Source organism: Aegilops tauschii, chromosome 4, assembly GCF_002575655.3.
Source record: "Aegilops tauschii subsp. strangulata cultivar AL8/78 chromosome 4, Aet v6.0, whole genome shotgun sequence".
Classification (NCBI taxonomy): Eukaryota; Viridiplantae; Streptophyta; class Magnoliopsida; order Poales; family Poaceae; genus Aegilops; species Aegilops tauschii.
In genome coordinates this window covers 254457700-254472090 of record NC_053038.3, presented here as the reverse complement: position 1 = coordinate 254472090, position 14391 = coordinate 254457700, and positions in this window count along the sequence as shown.

Below are 14391 nucleotides of genomic sequence, written 5' to 3'. Positions count from 1 at the left end.
TTTGGAACTTCAGATAGTTTCTTTTCCGGAGAATTTAGGGAAGCGCAAAGAGCCTCCCGGGTTTGAGAAAACCCCTAAAAAGTTGCCAAAACTTCAGAAGACAAAAGTTAGATCCTTGCCTTACGCCTAGCTAAGGGCGTAAAACTATTGCGCTTGTTGGGAGGAAACCCAATGAATAAAATTTATTTGTGCTTTTTTCTTGCTGTTCTTGAGAGCTTACACAATTATGGTACTGTTATGATTGTGTTTTTTATGTTTTAATTAGTGTTTGTGCCAAGTGGAACAAATAGGATCTTCTTGGGTGATAGTTGTTTGATCTTGCTGAAAAAGACAGAAACTTTATGCTCACGAAGATAATTGTTAAAAGTCACCAGAACGTGGTAAAATGCCAATTCTTTTTGCAGAAGATCAATACACAAATTATCCAGGTTGTCCTAATTTTTCAGAATTTTGGGAGTTCCAGAAGTATTCGAACAAATCAGATTACTACAGACTGTTCTGTTTTGACAGATTCTGTTTTGACAGATTCTGTTTTCTTTGTGTTGTGTGCTTATTTTGATGGCTTTATGGTTTTCTTTGATGAGTTTTTGCCATGGAAAAGTTGGAATACAGTAGATATAATACAAAAACAAAATAAGAATTGGTTTGATACAACACTTATAGTAGTGATTTATTTTTCTTACACTAACGGATCTCACGAAGGTTTTGTTGAGTTTTGTGTGATTGAAGTTTTCAAGTTTTGGGTCATCTTACGATGGATGAAGGAAGGATGTAAGGTCTTAAGCTTGGGGATGCCCCGGCATCCCAAGCTATTATCCAAAAATGAGCAACCAACTAAGCTTGGGGATGCCCCCGAGTGGCATCCCCTCTTTCTTCTAACAACTATCGGTATTTTAGTCGAGGCTATATTTTTATTCGTCACATGATATGTGTTTTGCTTGGAGAGTCTTGTATGATATGTGTATTTGCTTGTTTTATTGTGTTTTAATTCATCAATCTTTGCTGGACACACGTATTTGAGAGAGCCAAAATTATATCATGACTTATTAGAATTGCTCTCTATGCTTCACTTAAATCTTTTATGAGCTAGGACTTGCTCTAGTGCTTCACTTATATCTTTTTGAGCATGGTGTGCTTGTTATTTAAAAAAAATGCTCTCTTGCTTGACTTATATTTATTTGAGAGTTAGTAAAATTTTGAAGAAATTCTCTCTTGCTTCACTTAAATTATTTTGAGAGAAAGAAAATTTGTTATGCTCATGATCTTCACTTATATTTGTTTGAGCTTATGAAAAGCAAAACATGAAAATTAGTCCCAAAGTGATAGATATCCAAGAAGGATAAAGAAAAAAATGTCATAAAGATCATTGGACAAAATAAACTTGATTCCTAGTAATAGTTTTGAGATATGATGATGTGATATGTGAGTTATGTTGATGAGTAATTGTGCTCTAGTAAGAATATTGGTGTTAAGGTTTGTGATTCCCTATGCATGCACAAAAGTCAATTATCATGCAATGAAAATTATATCCGACTTGTGGTGCATTATTCTGTGTTAATTATGCTTAATGCTTGCTAGATTATTCGTTTCTAGGTTGGTCGCTTCTCAATGTTTTTTTGCTAGCCTTCATTTTGCACTAAGTATGACCTCCACTTGTGCATCCAAAATCCTTTAAACCAGTTTTGCCACATGAGTCCACTATATCTACCTATATGCGGTATTCTTTTGCCGTTCTAAGCAAATTTGCATGTGCCATCTCTAACTTTCAAAATAAACTTTTCTTTTGTGTGTTTGTTTCGCTCGCGAAACGGTAACGGGTGGCTAATATTTTCCATGATGGATGTGTTATTCTGACGATGAGTGTTTATTCACTTATCATTGCACGAGAGTAAGGCAAAGGTCTTAGGGATGCCAGTCCCGAAATGCAAAAAATGAATTTACTTTATGTTGTCAAATAATAAATTCCTTGGAAAGTGTTGGTATGGAGGGCACCCGTGGACACGGTTAGCCATGGAAAGTGAAAGTATGGTGGAAAAAGGAATAAACTTTATTTTCTGTTTGGGAACCGCCTATGGCATATCTAGCATGGAAAGTGTTGGGAACTCTAAGTCGTTTTCGTTGGTGGGATGGATACACCTCTCAAAATGTTTTTATCTCTAAATTTTTTGCTTTGAGCTCTGGCACCTATACAAATCCCTACTTCCCTCTGCAAAGGGCCTTTCTTTTAGTTTATGCATTTTTTTTTGAAATTTGAGTCTCCATCCTCTATTACAAAAGCACCAACTAGGAGGCAATATGATCGTACTTAAGTATTGGGTGTAGCTAATATTCGAGTGTGTTTATTGAATGGATCAATGTTTGAGCATGATGGGCTAGGGATAACTTTTTTTAGCATTGATATTTTGAAAGACATGGTTGCTTGTTGATATGGTTGAGTATCTAAATTATTATGTCAAAACTAGACTATTGCTTTGAATCACATAAAAAGTCCAAATGTCCATGCTATATAGAAAAGAATATGATATGACATGATAAACATCACTCCACATCAAAAATTCTGTTTTTATCACTTACCTACTCGAGGACGAGTAGGAGTGAAGCTGGGGGATGCTGATACATCTCCAACGTATCTATAATTTTTGATTGTTCCATGCTGTTATATTATCAATCTTGGATGTTTTATAATCATTTTATAGTCATATTATATCATTTTTTGGTACTGACCTATTGACATAGTGCCAAGTGCCAGTTGCTGTTTTTTCCAAGTTTTTTACACCGCAGGAAATCAATATCAGACGGAGTCCAAATGAAACGAAACTTCACGATGATTTTTTATGGACGAAAAGAAAGAAGTTGGGCCCTATAGTTGCACCTGGGGGGAGTCCCGAGGAGGGGACAACCCACCAGGGTGCGCCAGGAGGCCCAGGCGCGCCCTGGTGGGTTGTGCCCACCTCGTGTGCTCCCCGGACCGCCACTTTTCTCTAAAATACCCCAAAAACAACCCTAGAAGCATCGACGAAATATTCATCCAGCCGCCGCAGAGTCTAGAACCATCAGATACAATCTAGACACCATCTCGAACGAGGTTCACCACCTCCATTGGTGCCTCTCCGATGATGCGTGAGTAGTTCTTTGTAGACCTTCGGTCCGTAGTTGGTAGCTAGATGGCTTTCTCTCTCTCACTAAATTCTCAATGCAATGGTCTCTTATGATGTAACTATTTTGTGATGTGTTTGTTGGATCTGATGAACTTTGAGTTAATGATCAGTCATATCTTTTTATATCCAGGAAAGTTATTTGAGTTTCTTTGATCTCTTATATGCATGATCTCTTATAGCCTCGTATTTCTTCTCCGATATTTGGGTTTTGTTTGGCCAACTTGACTATTTATCTTTCAATGGGAAGAGGTGCCCAGTAGTTGGTTCGATCTTACGGTGCTCGATTGTGACAGCCTGGATTTTGCCTTCTCTCTTTTTACCGGACTTGCCTTCTCTCTCTTTCCGGACTTGGTTTTCATCATGGTTTTTGCCCTGATTTGATTTGGATTTTTGGATCAATTCAAATGGACTTGTCACTTGGGAATATCATTGGCTTTCACCCAAGTGACCTATCTACCTTATTCCTCCCACAAATTCCCAAAATAATAAAATGAATATTTTTCCTAAAAGGAAAATATTCATTTTTCTCTCTTAAGCTCATTTCAGAACCTTGTGCTCCAAAGCAACCTCAATTTTTCTTGCTCAGAAAAATCTGAGATAATTCCTAAATATTCTTAGGACCATGGCACATATTCCCATGAAAAAATATTGCATCACTTTTTGTAATATTTTTGCTGTAGAAAATCTTTTCACTTCTGGACCAGAAATGCACTTTGTACAGCAAGTGCATTTTTCCTTGAGCTTTTGGCCTTGAGATTTCTTGAGCTTAAAGACCTTCCTAAGAAACCCTAAACCCCAGGAGATTAGCCTTAATGGCCTTCTAGAAGGTGGCCAAACTTGGCGACCAAGTTTCTGACCAGAAACTTGCCAGCTTGGTAGAGTCGCGTCTGCTCGGCCTGGGTATGATCCATCACCTCTCCTAGACGTAGCACTGCATGGTCGAGCTCATAGACAAGGTTTGGCCACTCCTGGCTGTCGTTTTGGCCATGCCAGCTTGGTGACCGTGCGAGGACATGGCGCCTGGCAGCGTGTCGACGCGCTCTGGCCGGCGCTTTGCGTTCTGTTTCGCGCGTGTGCATGCAAGCGCTCGCCTCCAACTGCCGCAACGTGCCACAACCCTCGACCCATCACCCATGACCCCTCCCTGGCAGTCGCTGACGTCGGAGCCACCGCAGCAAGCCTGGTCAAGTCGCGGCCAAAACGGCACAGTGCGCGCGTGTGCTTGTCCCCATCTCAAACCGCCTCCTGTCCTCGTCTGCGAGCGTGGGCAAGCGCCGGCGTTGACGCTGCACCCTGTCCCCTCGCGTTGGAGCCTCTCGTCGACGTTCGCCGCGTGTCCAGAGCGCTCTGGCCGCGACACGTCCCCCCCTCTGCTCTGGCTATATAAAGCCACCCCGCCTCCCTTGCTAGCCACGCACCACTCCACACCACCTCCACGAACACGTAGACGAGCAGAAGCCCGGTCGGGCAGGCCTTTGGCCGTCGCCCCGACCCGAGGACTCCTGTGATCCCCGCAGGCCAGCTGCCGCTCTCCAGGGCCTCTCGAGCTCAAGCAGCTGCTTGGGCAGGGCCTTGGTGGTCTGCTGGAGCTGCCTGGACCCCGCCAAGCCCTTGGAGCTGCCTCTAGCCACCGTCTTCCACCTCTCCGGCGAACCCCGTCCCCCACCGAAGCTTGCGAGCTCGACTGCGACCAGCTCCGTCCACCTTTCACCAAGCCACGGGTACGAGCAGGTGTGCCGCGAGCCCCGCTTCCGATCTATCCCTCTAGCCTAGCCCCAAACCCCCTCGTCGCCGGCATGAGCTCCGGCGAAGCACCGCGTCCCCTCTGATCTCGATCCCCTTCCCTCTCTCCTAATTGGTGGGGCCCAGTGTCAGCCTCACCACTCGCGTCCGAAGCGGTACGAGTCGAGGCGCACTCCTACTTTACGCCTTCGACGTCACCCCCCCAGGATTTTCTATTTATTCAAATTTAATTCAGAAATTTGACTAAACTTTGACCAGCCACCATTTCTAGACCATAAGTCCAAATGAATTGATTCTTTTTGCATTGTCTTTGTTATAGAAAGCTCTAGCATCACACCAAAAGGTGGATTTTTGCTTGCTGTTTAGAATTTCTGGTGATTTTCAGAATGTGTTTTCACATTTATTTTTGTGGTTTTAAAATATTTTCAGAAGGAGGATCTTGCCTTGAAGCTAACCAGGAGGAGTGTGACCCTCCTTTGCACTAAGGAAAGCCACAACATCATTTGGATGGTGTTCTTTCAATATCTATGATTTTCTACTTGAATATGAGTCTTTATTTGCATTTAAAATTTGATAAATTAATATGGTTAATTGCTAGTTTTTTTATGATGCTTGATATGCTTGTTTTAGCTTCTAGTTGAGTTCATAGAATTGTTTGGCTAAGTAGAGTAAGATTTTGCACTAGATATTTTGTTATGGAAAGTTATGGTAGCTATTTTTGCTAGTAATAGTTTTCAACTAAATGATGAACTAATAAAAATGTTGTTTGTAGATAAAAATGAGGTATAACCAGAGAAGTTTCTGATATTAGTATTGCAAGATAGTTATGTTGCTTGTTTTGATCCATGCTTAAGAGTTGCTTGCTCTGTGTGACGAGTAGTTGCATGATTTCCGGTATGATGCCATGTTAGTAATAAAAAGTTTTTCTGAAAGTTAATACTTGATTAAGTTCAACCTGAATATGATGTTGATCACATCATGGTGCCACTGAATCGGGTTTTTAATGCAGTGCGAGCACATTTACCTAATGGGAAGGTCTTGATTCGGTCCTTTGTTGTGGCTCTCACCGGTGCCTCCCGCGAGGGAAGGTTATGGGCGTGCATACCCTGGCCCTGTAGGCAGACATAACCTTGTGTGCTCGTTTTGTTTTTATGGTACCTTGTCCCCGTTTGGGACCGTTTTGCCACAACGGTGGCCATTGGTGTCTTTGGTAGACACGGGGCCACCCAAGATCTAGCCCTGAGAGGCAGATGGTCGGAGTGGCCGGGGAGAGTGCATGGCAAAGGGAAGGCTGCACTGACCACTTGGTTGGTTGCCACCAAGTATAGCAACAACGGCTCTTGGGGTTTGGGTGCAACCAAGGTAGGCACCGACGATAGGTAGGCTTTCAACTCCTGCAGAGCTGCATCTGTTTTCGTGGTCCACTTCATAGGTCCTGCCTTCTTCAAATTTTTAAAGAATGGCAGGGCATGCTCGGCGGACTTGGAAATGAATCTACTTAGCGCGGCAACGCATCCCATCAATCGCCTCACATCCTTAACTATCCCTGGTTCTTGGTTCTGCTCGATGGCTTTGATCTTGTCAGGGTTAGCTTCGATCCCCCGATGGGACATGAAGAAACCAAGCAGCTTGCCGGAGGGGACAGGAAACACACACTTCTCCGGATTAAGCTTCAAGTTGATCTTGCGCAGATTAGCAAATGTCTCCTCCAAATCAAGGATAAGAGTGGTCTTATCCTTGGTTTTGACCACGATATCATCCATATAGGCTTCTATGTTTCTGTGTAACTGTGGCTCAAAACCAATCTGAACTACCCTTGCAAAAGTGGACCCGGCACTCTTTAGTCCGAATGACATGCGGACAAAGCAGTACATACCACATGGCGTGATGAACGATGTCTTCTCTTCATCTTCTTTGGACACAAAGATGTGGTGATATCTGGAATACGCGTCCAGAAAGGAGAGCAAATCACACCCTGAAGTGGAATCCACAATCTGGTCGATATGCGGCAAGGTAAATGGGTCCTTCGGGCAAGCCTTGTTGAGATATGTGAAATCAATGCAAAGCCTCCATTTCCCATTTGCCTTCCGGACTACCACTGGATTTGCTAACCATGTAGGATGCAGTACTCCTCTGACTAAACCAGTTGCCTCCAGTTTCTTGATTTCCACGGCAATGAACTGCTGCCTTTCCAAGGCCTGCTTCCGGACTCTCTGCTTGACAGGTCGGGCGTGTGGGCAGACATCAAGGTGGTGCTCGATTACCTCCCATGGAACACTGGGGATATCAAATGGTTGCCAGGCAAACACATCAATATTCGCCCGCAGGAAGGCAACGAGTGCATTTTCCTATTTGTCATCAAGGGTGGCGCTGATGGTGAAAGTACCGTCAACGCCAGCCAGCCCTGTCGGGACCTTCTTCACTTGGGGTGCAGCAACCTTGGATCTCTTGCTGTTGGAACACTCTCGCACGTTGTCAACGGGTGCCATGCACTCGGAGGGGGCACGCTTCCCGGACTCCTTGCCGGAGGTCCTACAATCCCTTTTCTTTCCTTCGCTTTCCTAGGCGGGAGCTGTTGCTGCCGCAGCCTCTACTGCGACTGCATCCCGGTACATCTTGTCCACGCAGATAATTGCATCCTTCTCATCTGATGGGATAGTGATGACTCCCAGTGGCCCAGGCATCTTCAGAGTGTTATAAGCATAGTGGGATGCTGCCATGAACTTGGCCAGGGTCGGGCGCCCAAGAATCCCATTGTACGGCAGGGGAGATCAACCTAATCAAACACAACCTTCTATGTCTGGTAGTTCAGTTCTCCCCCAAACGTCACCCACAATGTAATCTTCCCTTTAGGATGGCTCCTGCAGGGATTAACTCCTTGAAACATGCAGGTAACCTCCACTCTTCTTCTCCTATCTCAAGCTTGGTGATGACTACTGGGGAAATCATATTCAACCCGACCCCGCCATCCACTAGCATCTTTGTGACCTTGAGGTTGCGAATTGTCGGGGAGACCAACAATGGCAAGCATCCTACCGCAGTGATGCGGCCAGGGTGATCCTCCTCATCAAATATGATTGGCGTGCGGGACCATTTGAGCGGTTTCCGGGCCTCTCGCGCTAGCTCCACAGCATTGATCTCTCGTGCCCATCGCTTGAGCTGGCGGTGGGAGGCGTGCAAAGATGCACCCCCATCAATGCATAGGGCGTTAGTGGCCTTCTGAAATTCCTGCTCACTGGTTTCCTCTTCATTCCCTTGATCACTCACATCATCATAGACTTCCTTCTCTTGACCCCTGGCGGGTTTTCGTTGGTTCCGAAAGGGTTTGCCAAGGCGATTTGCTTCACCGCCTTGGCCCTTTCCGTCAGTGGCATTCTGACCTTTTTCCTTGTCACACATCATATTCTGCCCTTTGTTTCTTGACAAGCTGCTCAACCTGGTAACACTCCTGAAGGTCATGGCCCTTGGTCCGGCGGATCTTGCAGTATGGGCCATCGCCTTTCCCAGCTTTCTTGGCGGTAGTGGCTTCCCGGTAGGCTGTGCAAGCGGCAACTTCTTTGTCGGGGGCCTCATCCTTGGCCTTCTTACCGGTACTAGGTGTGCCCGAACCTTCTACAGTCATCACTGCCTTATCTCTTGGCTTCTTACTGCGCTTCTTGCCCTTTCTCTGACTGGTTGATTCATCTTCATCCTCTGAATCAACATTGATGCAATCATCCTCTCTGGACAACTTCCTTCGTTCCTCCATCCGAGCACACTTATCCACCAGTGTGTATAGCTCCTTCACAGTCTTGGGCAACCGCACATTCATCTTAGAACGAATGCGACGGTTGCGCTCATTGGACTGCAAGGCTGCTATAACGGTTGCCGGATGGATATTTGGAATATTCCTATGGACTTTATTGAATCTCTGTAAATACTTACAGAGAGTTTCTCCTTCCTTCTGCTGGAGAAGTTGCAGGTCGCTGGGCCTACCGGGCTCTTCGTGGCCAGCGATGAAGGCACCGATTAACTTGTAACATCCCAATTTTCAATTTGGATGTTAAACATTAGGTCATCATATGCATCCATGATTTTTGCATTCTGAATTGGTTTTATTTGGACATTTTGATCTACAGACCTTAAGCAACTCAAGGACCATTTGAGAGAGTTGGAGGTTTTCATAAAATTCCATTTTTGTTTTTTCAAAATTAGTAAATTGGATCAAGGTGATTTTTATTTGAAATTATTTTTCCAATTATTTTGAAATATTTAAAATAATGAGTGAAGATAATATGGCTTCTTCAAAAATAGTGAGGAAATAATGGGAATATAATTTTAAATAAAAATATTTATTTATTTGAATTTTAATTGAGATTTTATTCGGGTAAAATTAGGAAAATTTGCATTTTTAGCCTAGAAAAATGTTCACGTTGTCCTAAATATTAGTAGAGGACTGTGAAAATTATTTTTGGGATTTTAGGATTTTTATCTATTTTATTTTGGATTTTTCCGTTTCGGCGAAATATTTTAAAAAAAGTTTTCCCCGCACCGAACTGGGCCGAGGCCCAGCCGGCCCGCTCGCGCCACCGCTTCCCGCCGCCGTCCCGGATCCGGACTTCGCCGGAGTCCGATGCCGCCACGCCGCTGCGCCCGACCCCCTCCCCAAGTCGGCCGCCACCCCCTCCTTATAAGCCGTTGCCCCGCCACCCCATCCTCCTCACCAGTCGCCGCCGCAGCCCCGCCTCCCGCCGCGCTGCCGTCGCTTTGCGCCGCCGCCTCCGCTGCTGCCGCACGCCGGAGCCGCGCCGCGCCGATGCCCGCCGCCCCGCTCGCCGGAGTTCGCCGCCACCGCCGCCGTTTCCGATCCGCCGCCGGTTTTCGCCCAAAACCGCCGAACCGGTAAAAGCCGATCCGGTTCTTTATTTTTTTCGGTTTTGCTTTTAGATCGGTTTATTTTTATTCAGTTAGATTAAATAGCGAGCGTTCACTCAGTTAGATCTGTTAACGAACTAATTCGTTCGTTAGTTTCTGTTAGCGGACATTCGTCCGATAGATTTTTCATTTTAGTTTAATTTTCGGCCAAGGACCTATTCGTAATTATTTTCATCGCAGATAAGTCCCTGATCTTTAAACCCTCACTACTTTTTGCTCGTTTATCCAAATCCAGTGAAACCAACGCCAAAATCTTCGTATTGTTCCCCTCTATCCAGATAATCAACTTGAACATGATTTTAGAAATTGAAATTTGGTTTCAAGCAGATTTGAATTCGAACTTATTTTGATCGTAGTTTGTGTTTCGTAACTCCGATTCGATTGATTCTTTGTGCAAATCGAAGCTCTTCACTTGAACTTTCTGTTTAGATACTTTCTTTGGTTTTACCTTTTCATCTTATGCTTGAGTGCTTATGAATGCTGTTGTTTATCACGATAGAGTTTCCGGAGTACGAGGCTTGCTACTACGAATCTCAAGGGTTTTCCGATCGTCAGCAAGGCAAGTAACACTTTGATCATACCCCTTTATTACCCAGTTTTTATGCATTAGTTTCAACCCTCAACATTGCATGAGTAGGATGTGATAACATGTGGGTATTTGAGAAGTGGTTGATGAGGTAGGAACCTGTTGTCTTATATTCAAACCCTGCGTATCACTACGTTATGCTTATACTACTATGCCATGCTCGTAGACGTGGATTGGTTTGTGAGATTCATGAAAGTTGCGAGAGTAATATTAACTAAGGGAAACTTAAGGTGGCTACTTAAATACACATCTAGGTGGATTGGTTGTGGGCACCTGGGGAATCCTGTGTTGTCCAAGGAGATCCCGGGGTACCCGTGTGATCCTCCTATGGAATGCCACCCAGGCTCAAAGGGGATCATAAGATTATTCATTCTAGAAACTTCCGGTTGCAGCCACAAGCCATTATGGGCTCTGGCATAGTATAGTATGTTGTGGGAATCCTTTCCATGGTGGGCTCGCAGATGTAGGGGATTGTAGGTGTACCGGCCTATCTAACGATTAAGGGGACCTCTTCGGAAAGACTGTGTCTCGGTCATCCATTTCTCAAACATCATGCAGTGCCAGAAATTCAACGGAGGAGATCAAGTCTTGTGGGGAAAAGTGCGCAAACCTCTGCAGAGTGTACAAACTAATCATGGTTAGCCGTGTCCCCGGTTATGGACATCTTGAGTATCTGGTACTTGAATTATTATGTTGATCTCATCACTTTACTTAATGAATTTGTTGGGTAATTAATGTTAATTTGGGATTGAGTTGGGTTTACCTTCTCAATATTTTCAACAAACTTTGTAGTTAAATAAAATATATTCCTTTGTTGTAGGGAAAAATTAGCTTTATGCAAATGATAACCGTAGAGCCTCCACCAGCCAAATATGCATGTAGTGATAGCTGTTATTTGTTCATCGCTCTATGGTGTTATCTTGCCAGCATATTCCATGTGCTAGCCTACACAGCTGCAATGTATCATGTTGCAGAATTTTCAGACAAACAGTAAGGTGCGCTAGGCCATTGTCATACACTCAATATTGCCGTGGAGTTGGACGGACTCATTTACCTTTGATGCTTCTACAGTTATCTTATTTAGATGGCCTTCAGCCATATTATTGTAATAAGTACTCTTTTGAGACACTCGATGTAATAAGTGTGTGGTTGAACTCTGTTATAAATCCTCGAGTACTGTGTGTGTCAGCAATACCGATCCAGGGATGACACTTAAGCACAGAGACTTGACCGTCTGATGTCTGGTCGCTACAAGATGGTATCAGAGCACACACTGACTGTAGGACTCTTCTCTACTCATTTCTAACTCCTCTCCATTTCTACTCTATAGATGGTGGACCCAAGGAACAAGTTCACCCAACCAGATGAAGACACCCCTTTCGGACGACACTTGAAGGAAGTCACTAGGTACCTAAGCATCGGCATACCAAGCTTCACCAGAACCTACACCGCCACTTTACCAGAGGAGTGCTAGATGATTCGAGTTCATGTTCCAGGAAGGACGTTTGTGCTAGTTACCAAGCCCATAGAGTTTTCCTTTGATGCACCAACCTGGAGTCTAGGAAAGAGCATGGCCGCCCACATCGCCATTGGATGCATCTGCGAGGTATACAACAAGGATCGTAAGGACACCATCTACCAGATATGTCGACACCGAGATGAGCAATGGGAGATGATTTGCACCAGGAGGGATAAATCCATTTCAGCCTACATACAGGAGTTAAATCAGCACATTCGTCATTAGGAGAACTAGATGTGCACCAATATGATAGACATGAAGAAGGTGATGACCCGGAACATGGAGCTAGAATAAGAACTCAAGTCTACGCGCGATGGCTATGAAGAAGAAATTGCTGTACTACTGGAGAAGAATGAAGATCTGAAGAAGAAGCTAGGGATATTCATGGGGAATCCCGAACCTGGAGCGGACATTCGTTCTCAAGACTACATCTTAATACACGACACAGACTCCGAGCCCGACAGCAATGATGAAGACAGTGATGATTAAGAAGACGAAGCTGGAGCAGATGTCATTGAGTCTTCCACCGATCAAAATTTCTAGCCGACCACCATATTACCATTAGAATACTTCCATGTATATAGAAATAGTCCACGAGATTTTGTAACGGTAGTTTAGTTCGATTGTATGATCTTCTTTGAATTGAGTGGTGTGAAATGAATGTGTTTGTCTCATGTGCATATGGGTAGTGAAATTTCTCTTTAGACCTCACTCTATTCTGTTCTCACCCCTCTAAACCTATCAAATGCCTCCGAGACGTGACCCTGGATTTGTCTTCCCACTGGAGCTCACTCAGTTGATCCAACAGCAGAATGCCTTGATGCAGTTGCTACCAAGGCAACAACAACCCACCGCCACCACCTCCAATTGACAACTTAGCCCGTTTTCTAAGGTTGAATCCATCGGTGTTCTCTAGTAGCACCGAGCCGATTGTTGCTGATGACTGGATCTGCAAGATTGGAAGGGAGCTGACCACCAAAGGTTGCACAGATGCTGAGAAGGTGCCGTTTGCCGCACACCAACTGGATGGACACGCAGCCTCATGGTGGGAGAACTACACTGCCACTTCCCCTTGGCCAATGTCACTTGGGATCAGTTTCAGCAAGCATTCCGCACTGCACATGTCTCAGCTGGAGCTATGAGCATGAAGAAGCGTGAGTTTCGCAACTTACGTCAGGGAAATCGTACTGTGGTGCAGTACGTGGATGATTTCAGCAAGTTAGCTCGCTACGCCCCAGATGATGTGGCCACAGATGCCGCGAAGCAGGAGAAGTTTATGGAGGGGCTGAATGATGAGCTGAGTATGCAGTTGATGGTGGCAACATTCACTAACTACCAGGAGTTGGTAGATAGGGCTCTTATGATTGAAGGCAAGCAGCAGTAGATAGAGAGCCGCAAACGGAAGTATGGACAAGGGAAGTACAAGTCGGGAGCTCAGCAGAAGCCTCGTTTTACCCCAAACTCGGGAGGACATACCCATGATAACCATTGAGGCCATTCTCACAATGGAGGAATTCCACATAACCATGGTGGCCCTAAGAATGGGAATGGGAATGGAGGAAGCAGCAGTCAGAGCCGTTCCAACCCGGCAACACCCGCCAAGAAAGATCTGAGTCACATCACGTATTACAAGTGCGGGACGACTGGACACTATGCCAATGATTGTTCTGAGTTGAAGAATGGAAACGGAAATGGAAGCTCTAGGAAGAAGCCCAACCCTTTCACCAGAGGGCAGGTGAACCACATCAACGTGGAGGAAGTTGAAGAGCAGCCTGATGCAGTTGTTGGTAAGTTTTTGATTAAGTCATTTACAGCTATTGTTCTTTTTGACACTGGTGCATCGCATTCATACATATCAAGGGGATTTGTCGATAAATTTCAGTTGCCCACTGAAGGAGTCCTGGATTAAGGGGTCCACGGGCGTCCGGGCTATCTAACGTGGGCCGGACTGATTGGCCATGAAGATACAAGACAAAAGACTTCCTCCCGTGTCCGGATGGGACTCTCCTTTGCGTGGGTGGCAAGCTTGGCATTCGGATATGAAGATTCCTTCCTCTATAAACCAACTCTGTATGTACAACCCTAGGCCCCTCTAGTGTCTATATAAACCGGAGGGTTTAGTCCGTAGAGGCAATCACAATCATACAGGCTAGACATCTAGGGTATAGCCATTACGATCTCGTGGTAGATCAACTCTTGTAATTCTCATATTCATCAAGATCAATCAAGCAGGAAGTAGGGTATTACCTCCATCAAGAGGGCCCGAACCTGGGTAAACATCGTGTCCCCCGTCTCTTGTTACCATCGATCTTAGACGCACAGTTCGGCACCCCCTACCAGAGATCCACCGTTTTGACACTGACATTGGTGCTTTCATTGAGAGTTCCGTTGTGTCGTCATTAGAAGGTCCGATGGCTCCATCAGTCATCTACAACAACGCCGCCTTGGGGGAGGTTTTTCTCCCTGGCCAG